Source organism: Limulus polyphemus, unplaced genomic scaffold (genome assembly GCF_000517525.1).
Source record: "Limulus polyphemus unplaced genomic scaffold, Limulus_polyphemus-2.1.2 Scaffold4822, whole genome shotgun sequence".
Classification (NCBI taxonomy): Eukaryota; Metazoa; Arthropoda; class Merostomata; order Xiphosura; family Limulidae; genus Limulus; species Limulus polyphemus.
The window spans coordinates 15,582-25,629 of NW_013670432.1; the positions used below are offsets into that span (position 1 = coordinate 15,582).

The window sequence follows — 10,048 nt, forward strand, 5'->3', positions numbered from 1 at the left end:
CCGTCCCTAATTTAGCAGTGTAAGACTAGAGGAAAGGCAGCTAGTCATCATCACCCACCGCCAACTTTTGGGCTACTCTTTTACCAACGAATAGTGGGATTGAGCGTCACATTATAACGCCCCCACGGCTGAAAGGGCAAGCATGTTTGGTGTGGCGGGGATTCGAACCCACGACCCTCAGATTGCGAGTCGAGCGCCCTAGCCGCCTGGCCATGCTGGGCCCTGTTAGGTGTGAAGACTCGTGTTTTACTATACCTGTACTGGTATTTAGTATTATCACAAAAAACTATGTTTTGATACCTGTGATAGACACAGCAACAGTAACCCATTGTGTAGCTTTGTAGTAGTATTATTTCATTGTTTGTTTTAAATCATAAAACACTTGTTTTCCTTTAGTCGCTAAGAATGTCATTATCTAATATTCACTTTCATGTAGAGATAAAATCTGAATATCCTAAAGTATAAGTAAGCGAAAATATATATATTAAGTGACTAAATTTTGTTGAATATACTTGTACAGAAAAATCAGTTTCTTATTATTGAAGGCAGTTATTGAAAAACGTAAAAAAAATGTAATAACAATTTGACATCAATAGGAAAAACTATAAAAACATCACCATATTTTCAAATGCAATGAAACTTCACGTTCGTTACTTTGTTCAGTCTACCTACTTTCTGTTAAAGTGATTTAAAACGTTGAAGTTGACGAGCGGAAATACCTCTCCTCAAAGCGAATCTCGCAGGAAATGGAAGAAGCCAGAAAACAGGAAATGTTAAGATATTACTACATTGTAAGTCACGTCAGACGAACATTTTCAAGCATACAGAAATAATGGCCCCAATCAAAAATGATCGTATTCGACATATAAATTTTCCGAGAAAACCGTTATAAGTAGAGGTTTCCAAGGTAAACAGCAAAATATCTGGTCTTTTTTTGACAACTTTATTTTTATTTATACTTATTATAAAGTGTGATGTTATTATAAAGTCCTGATATTATAAATGTCTTGTTACATTTATTTAAAAAAATGGAAACAATTTTCACAAAAATATATTTTATTTAGGTTGTTACTAAGTAATGTACCTGATTTTATTTTTACGAGGTATATTTCTAGGGATTATTGAAAAAATATTTATAAACGAACGCAAAATACTAGTACACGCATAAAAATAATAATTACAGAATTTAGAAGATATAAACGAACGCAAAAGACTAGTACACGCATACAAATAATAATTACAGAATTTAGAAGATATAAACGAACGCAAAAGACTAGTACACGCATAAAAATAATAATTACAGAATTTAGAAGATATAAACGAACGCAAAAGACTAGTACACGCATAAAAATAATAATTACAGAATTTAGAAGAGATGTGTGAAATTTTTCCACAAGTAAATAGTTTGTTATGTGCTGAAACTTTCAGTAGGTCAGTGAATATTTAAATAAGCAGACACAAAGGCGTTATACTGTTTCTGTTGCCAGATTTAGCAAAAATAAAGAGTTATTGAAATGAAACAAATATAAGCCTTAAAAAGTTAATATTTTCTACATAAAGTCATTCTAAAACACGCACTGAAAGAAAATCTAGAAGATGTAAACTGACCAGTGAAATCATTGGTATATAAACAGTTCTGAAAGGCTGACGTGAAACCTGTTAAACCAATGTTTAACTTAAACAAGATTTAATAAAACTCCTTGTAGGTAAACAAAATTCTTACTATAACACTTTTGTAATTATGACGAGTTGTTGACGATTAAGTTCACATAATATTTTATACAACTTTTGCTGATAACAGACGAAGATAAGTAACAACAAAATAAACAGTACTATTAAATCTGTTTATCGAAAAACTGCTTTTGTCTCATAGAAAATTATCAAAATCACATATTATAATATAAAATTGGGACACCTTAATATAGAGATGTTTCATTATGTGTGTGTGTGAGTGTTATCATCCATCATCCAGAGCTGGCTGGCTCAATTACCATAATGTCTTGCATGGTAACTAAAAACTGTCCAATGGTGTACATGGGCTATTTTATTTTAGGAGTTTTTGTCCGAGAAAGGGGACAAAACTCCGTTAATTAGGGCACAATTACATTTTTATATTCTTGTGGCTTTGAATTTTAAGACATAAATACTTAATTTATTAAATGTGTCAATTATTACCTTCCAAAATGCAGGGTATGCGATTAGCATCCAATGAGGTGAAGTTAGGGACTTTAGGGTCAATTGAAGGTTACCCTCAGCTAGTTTAACTAAACATTACGCTACCTTTTTTATCTTAATATTGGTTGCTATCGGACTTTTGAATGTTACAAACGAGGAAAACCTATTTCTATACTAGGAGTCAAGGAACACTAAACAACTATCAGAAACTCATTGCCCCCACCCCAGTGGCACAGCGGGTACTTACAACGCTAGAAACTGGGTTTCGATAACCGTGGTGGGCAGAGCACAAATAGCCCTTTATGTTGCTTTGTACTTAACTTCTAAACAAACAAACAAGAAGCACATCAACAAGGAATGAGCCTAATTGTTATCGTATAAATATTTAAAGTATCTATAAACGTGCTTCGTAATTGTGATCCTCCAAAGACTAAAGTCGTATTTATAGTTATGTAATGGTATACATGTTTTTAAAAGCAAATTTTTAACAGAAAGTAATTGGAAAAAAGCAAAAGGTCACGTAATAGTGTCTAATGGAACACTATATTATTATATGATTATAAAAACTAAATGTCAGTTAAACAGTTCATCTTACTAAAACCACATAGTAGAAAACAAAATTTCATTCATTTTCTAATACTCTGATTTTCAAATTATCGGTATCCTAAAAAAATTAACACTTCTTACACGAGGCAACCTAGTAGTTTTAGTACTGAGCCTTGGATGGTGAACACGGGGGTCATTCCGGAAACAAACACAAACAAACAAATATTAAGTGAAATATGACATAATGACATTTATATGTAATATACTATGGTGATACTATACTAGGCATTATACCATCCTTCTTACATTTACTCTTCATTGCAGAAATGACATTTTTAATTTGAGAATTGCTTGTAATGCATCATGCATCTGCTTAACTTCAACACTGTGTCTTTGGGCTTTACTGTGCTGTTATTTTCACAAAATATTGAAACTAATAATTTGTTATATACGATTTCAATCGCCCTTTTTGTAGGTAACGATACTGTTTAGTCCGTTAATTTGTATCGTTGTCAATGCAGTAATCAATTGACGAATCTCCGATTCAGCTGGTATGTCAAATCAATTGGGATATCTTCGAATAGGTTCTTCCCTCATCCGACATGGACCCATGGTTTAGTTTAATGGCTACACTTAAACCATCACATTCACGACTACATCTAGAATATTTCAAGCATGTTTCATTGCTACATCGTTTTAATTTACATTTACAAGTTAACTTCTTCACGTCGGCTTTCATGGTCACGGGTCTGGTCCAGTGACCTAGACCTCGAAAATTGTGCCAAATGTCTTCATTCTGTCTAATCCCAAACCTTTCCGGAATGACTCTTTTTTTTGGGGGGGGGGGATCCACACAAAAGATGCCGGGCTGGTTCGTGTGGCAGGTGTTCAAATGGTCTAACACAATGCAAAGCAATATATATATATATATTTGCAGATGTAGGAAATATGAATCGTGATATTAATTTTGCTCACACCTCGTTGATGGTTCTCCAAAACTGTGGTTTAATACAACATGGATAAAGAAAACGACAATACCTGATTTAAAATGATTTTTTTGTAAAATATTTGCAGAAAATGTGCATAAAGAGATATTAGTTTAAGGCGAAGTTGGTCTTCCGAAAGGTCGAAGGCTCGAAATCGACGTTTATGGCATGATTGAAAATATGCGATACTTATCATACCCAGATTGACGAAGAAGATTCACTGCTTCACTCGTAAGAAACTGTGTAATATTAGTGGTCGATATTGATGTTGTTTGAAGTTGAATTTCGTTAACAAAGGAATTGTCCTAACACTGCATGTAATAGTGGCAATCATATTTTCCTCTTGTGAGTGAAACAGGGAGTCAATGGTGTTTGTTACCTGGCTTTTGAGGTAAAAGACATCCTGAAGACTGTTGGAGCTAACACAACCTTGTAGTAAAACATTTGAACTTTGGCCCTGGAGTAACATCCATACATACAAAAAATACCATTTACAATATTAGGTCTGGGAGGTGCGAGACCCCTAAGTCTACTTTTGTTGATGAAGGGGACTATTGAATGTCACGAGTGAATCCTATTGTAATCTATTGTGAATTGACTACAAATGTCTCAAAGTGTCGTTGGCATAATGAGAAACTACTCCCAAATAATGTCAAAAATGTTTGAATACCTGAACAAACAGATAACCACTATCAGATAATTCTGGTTTGACAGAATTGTATGGTGCCAACTCTGAAATTTAATAGGATTTACACAGCCATAAGTGACCATCATGTCAATGTATAAAAGGTCAGAAACAGATTTTACAAAGCCAGCTTGTATGCCATATCACACTGAATAATTCTGCTCACAACAAGGAACAAAAGAGCTTGACTGAAATGGCAGCAAGAAGACATCTAGTGTATCAATGACACATGGAGCACTATTCGTTTTAAAATGTCATCAACTTTCACTTTAAAGCACTGCATCAGGCGTAAATTCATTTTTAGACAATCTGGAACCAATGTCAACCCCATTTTTGTAAACAAACATCATATATAAGGCAGTGGAAGTATGATACGGGCAGGTTAGCCAATAGAGGACGAAATAACCTCTATGTGTTGTGAACATTGTGTTACACATTGTAAATATCACAATCTATGACCCTTCTTAATGCCATATGTTACTGCAGTGGTTCCCAGCTTGTGGTACACATACCACGGAAAGGAGAGCAAGGCAACTGCCTGTGGACAACTGCCACCTTTTTATGGTTAACTTTTGACTAGATAGGTCATGGGAACTCAAAGAAAATAAAAAAAAACAATATTACAATTTACTTATATTCTTTAAAATGTTAATCTAAGTTAGCCTAAGTATTGAACCACAATCGGAATACAAAACCAATATTAACGTTTTATTGTAAAGTTTGATACTTGATAACTATATATAAAATTTCTAAGGGTACAATTTTACATATGGATATTGTAGGCAATCTCACGTAAGTACTCGAGCACATTTCGGTTATTAAATTTCTTCACAATGTATAAAATACGTTTATAACAATACTGATATTTGGTCTCCAGTAGTTATCTGTGTCATGTGGACACGATGAAGCGCTTAGTAGTTATCTGTGTCATGTGGACACGATGAAGCGCTTAGTAGTTATCTGTGTCATGTGGACACGATGAAGCGCTTAGTAGTTATCTGTGTCATGTGGACACGATGAAGCGCTTAGTAGTTATCTGTGTCATGTGGACACGATGAAGCGCTTAGTAGTTATCTGTGTCATGTGAACACAATGAAGCGCTTAGTAGTTATCTGTGTCATGTGAACACAATGAAGCGCTTAGTAGTTACCTGTGTCATGTGGACACAATGAAGCGCTTAGTAGTTATTTGTGTCATGTGGACACAATGAAGCGCTTGATGTTTTTTCAATACTTCAAGAAATTTCCAAATATTTAGATGACAACAACCAATGGATGATTGAAAACCTCGATGCCAATTTAATTAATAAATAGTTACTGAATGGAAATAAAATTGTAAACGGCCTTTTGGTATAAAATCTAGACAATCCTCCTTTAAAGTACATGTATTAAGTTTTCTTTTGGAAATTTGGTAGTTTCCCACCGGCAGCTGTCGTAGACTCTACGTGGAGACCTAAAAATTAAATAAACTGAATGTATCAAGATTAGATGTCAGTCAGTCTCAGTGAGTTATCAACATATTCCACTAGCTAGCACACAATGTTGTATATTATTAACTCACCTTAGAACTATTTCATTTGATTTATATCTTAATTAATGTAATCCGCTTTTAAGTTGTTTTTTTTTTAAACAAATTATATGTCTCAGAGTACGCCACTGGAATATAACTGATGTTAATTGGCATAAAAAGGTGGGGAACCATTGTGTCAGTGTTGCTGATCCCGACTGTGGGCTAATGTGTGATATGCTTTTATTGCGCTCAACTTGTCAACATATTCTATGAAGAAAAGGGATTGACTACAAAGAATGACATGCGTATTCACCTGATTTTATTTCCTTCAACAATAAGTAGGAAGCTGTCTCACGTGTATTACAATCAGCGGTGACAGAAAGGCCACTATGGATAGCTTTATGCTACTGTACCTACAGTTCCAACATATTTTGAACAAAGAGACTTTCTTTTGAATCTCACAAGCCACTTCTTTTCAAGCTGTTTGTAGATGATCAGGATATATCTGTCTTTGTTAATGATGTAAGTATATGAATAATGATAAAAGCAACAATTAAAGTAAAAGCTTTAATGAACACAAACTCATGCTTTTAGTGAAACTAATGGTGGGCGTGGGTACACATGGAAATATCCTAGGTTTTTGATGCCCTACATTGCTGGTGATAATAACGATGACACCTCGACTCTGAAAAGTATGTTGTCACTAAACTTAGAACAACTTAAGAAATGGCTTCAAACTTAAGATTTATTTGTTGTTGATTGTGGTTTCTGTGATATCACAAGTTTATTATAGTCTACGGGTTGATAAATGAAATGCCAGATTACCTAAATAAGGGTTAAAGTAGCATCTAAAATATAGCGAACTATTCCAATATGTGATATCTATTGCATTACATGACATTCACAGAATTTCCTTTATACTCGAACCTTTGGTATTTATTAGCTCAAACAGGCAAAGTCGCATACACGGGAACACCTCTCATACAGGATTAATTATGTCACAGTTGTTTCAATAATCTGTTATGTATCAAGTAGCAAGCACTCAGTGCATCATCCAAGGTCTCTATTCGGTATGGCCAGCATCAGTTGTTATTAGTTTTGGTAGTGTAACTCAGGTGGCAGTACTTTGAGATACTGTGTGCTAATGTCCCATCTGTTTCATGGTACCTAAACTTCTACCATCATCTTCACATATTCCTGCTTTTTCCAACAGCACGCGAGCGCCATGTACTTGTTGCATCTGATCAGGACTGGGATTCCTCTGACAATTTCCAACAGCACGCGAGCGCCATGTACTTGTTGCATCTGATCAGGACTGGGATTCCTCTGACATTTCCAACAGCACGCGAGCGCCATGTACTTGTTGCATCTGATCAGGACTGGGATTCCTCTGACAAAAAGTGTGCATATGATGGACGTGATAAATTGCAATTCGAAGAAATATTACATGAAGCTAAGGTTTGTTTCAAATGGGTATCATTAGAGAACACTTAGTGATATTCTCTTCGCACATTTTGTTGCACAAGTAGCCATATTGAAATTTGATGACGTGAATACTTTCATCAATCAAAATATAAATATATTATTATAGCTGTATTTTCTAAGGAAGGTATCTTCAGTTGTGACAGAAAGAACTGTGCTTTATGTAATTTAGGTTATATGAAAACTACCAAAAACAATAAAGACATTTTGTTTTTTATTAATAATTCATTTTATTGCAATTCTAAGAATGTAATATATCTTTTGGATTGTTTTGTTTGTTTGAATTTATGCACAAAACTACACAATGGGTTATCTGTGCTTTGCCCACCACGGGTATCGAAACCCGGTTTCTAGCGTTGTAAGCCCGCAGACATATCGCAGTACCACTGGGGGGGGGGGAGCTTTTGGATTGTGTAAATTGTGATGCATTATATATTAGTGAAACAGATAATTTATGATTAAGGATGAATTTAGATAAATTCCATGTTAAGTGTCCCAAACAAAGCCCACTATGTGCCAGCGAACATTTTAATTAATGTATTTTGAGAAAATTTAAAATTCTAAAAGAAACATATTTTCATGCTTTCCCTTTTTGGGCATCTAATGTAAAACATAAATGATTATCTTTCGAAAAATATTTTATAAATTTTTTGGCGCCACTTTAAATAGGTAGTAGTAAGAGGGAAAAGTAACTGGTTGTGTTAAGTCAATAGGTTTGTTTGTTTAGAATTAAGCACAAAGCTACACAATGGGCTATCTGTGCTCTGCCCACCACGGGTATCGAAACCCAGTTTCTAGCGTTGTAAGTCCGCAGACAAACCGCTGTGCCACTGGGGGGCTAAGTCAATAGGAATTTAGAAACCGTGAAAACAGTTATTAAGACATACAGAAGAGAAAAAGTAAGTAAGAGTATGAAATTATTAATTAAAAAAGAAAGTATATTGATTAATTTTATTTATTTTTGAGCATTTTAATGAAATTTGTTTATATATGGTGTGTCCGTATTTAATTTAGATTATTTATATTTAGTTGAAAAACGGTAGTTGTATGATACTGTTATAGATTTTCAGTAATATTATATCCTGAAGAATGATCTTTGAAGTCACAAAACTAGTAGAATAAAGTAATAAAGGAGAGAAAGAATAGAATAGTCTGATATTCCAGTGTTTTCATATGTATATAATATCGGACTTGTTTATCAATACATAACTTTTTCTAACTATTTTGTAGGTAATTCATATACAAAATATAGCCTGATTATCATAGAGGTCTGCACGCGTTAATTGCTGCTATCTTGGGAATTAGCAATGTGGTAAAAATAATACATGTCACATGTGATCTTATACAGTATTTTAATAATTTTAACGTATATCCGATATGAACTATTTTTATTGACACATAACAGCAAATATATCAATTCTTTAAGATTTTTAGATAAACCAAATATTTTAGAAATTTAGGAACAATATAGTGACAGATCAGTTTAGGAAACTGACATTAAATGTAGAAAAAAATTCTATAAAAAAGAATATCTATATATACCTACAATTAATAGAGTGAAAGCTAAGAGAAATTACTATACTATCTTGAAGTATGAGAAGCATTTGGAAATAATATAAATTTGATCTTTAATTGTTCTTTGAAAGTAGTGGAAACAGACTTAAAGTATTATATAATCGAGCCATTCGTGAAACAGCTGTCAGTAGTTACCCTCTCACTCTGGACACATTGGCTGCCTCAGTGAGTTGATGATGTCACCAGAGACGATGACATCATAGTTCCACGAAGTGGGAACAGAGGGGACGTTACTAGGCCTCCATGACAGATGAAAGTTGTCCAGAAAATGTGTTGCTAGTTCCACGAAGAGGAACCAGAAGGTGTACTGATATGTTGTAGGTCAACGTGACATTATAGTAACAAAGTCTTAAAAATAAGACCTAATTTCATAAACATGTGTTTACAGTTTCGCTTTATAAGTAAAGCAATAAATACAATTTACAAAGGCTGACAGTCCCATAGGGCTGAATACAGGTTTTAAATTATGTTTTTGTTTTCATTTATACATTTGTTTGTATTACATGTGATTTACAAAGGCAGATAGTGTTCTGCAGGATTGCATACAGATTCCAACTTATATTTATATTTCTCATTTATATATTACATTGTTTTACAAAGGTTGATAGTGTTTCTAAAAACTGATTATAGTTTTAGTTTCTATATCTAAGCATACTTTTTACAATTACTGTCCTGAAAAGGATGCTTATGTAAATAACATGCAATAATTTAATGCACTTTCATTAGTCTATATTCTATCCATATAACTACTACTTTTATTGTTCTTTACAAAATATGTCATTTCACTTACGTACTTTTTAGAGTGTTTCTATGGGCCAAAGATGTTATCATTACTAAAGATAGCATTACTTTAGGCATACAATGCTCCATGTGATTTTAACACACCTGCTGTTTTGCGCTCACAAGTCAATGAGACAACTATTATAACCTATATCAGTTCATATATATTGTTGCGTCATCGAGTCACATGACTACTGTGATGCAACGTTTCTAGAACTATCATGTACTTTGGCGAATGTTCTAGTTCTTACTAGATATAGGGTAGGCTGGTATATAAAAGAGGGGAATGTAAAGTCTGGGTAGATAGTGT

The 10,048-nt window shown here is 33.9% G+C and overlaps 1 protein-coding gene across 3 annotated transcripts in view; it reads right to left on the reverse strand.

Moving 5' to 3' along the window:
* Positions 1-10,048, reverse strand: part of LOC111088943 — a 57,915-nt gene that overhangs the window by 15,087 nt on the left and 32,780 nt on the right. The window contains exon 1 of one of the 3 annotated variants that reach the window (XM_022400339.1): positions 673-713. The exons of the other annotated variants lie outside the window; for them this stretch is intronic. The gene's annotated coding sequence lies outside the window, so the exon portion shown is untranslated. Of the gene's footprint in view, positions 1-672; positions 714-10,048 lie in introns of those variants that run through there. 3 annotated transcript variants of the gene reach the window in all.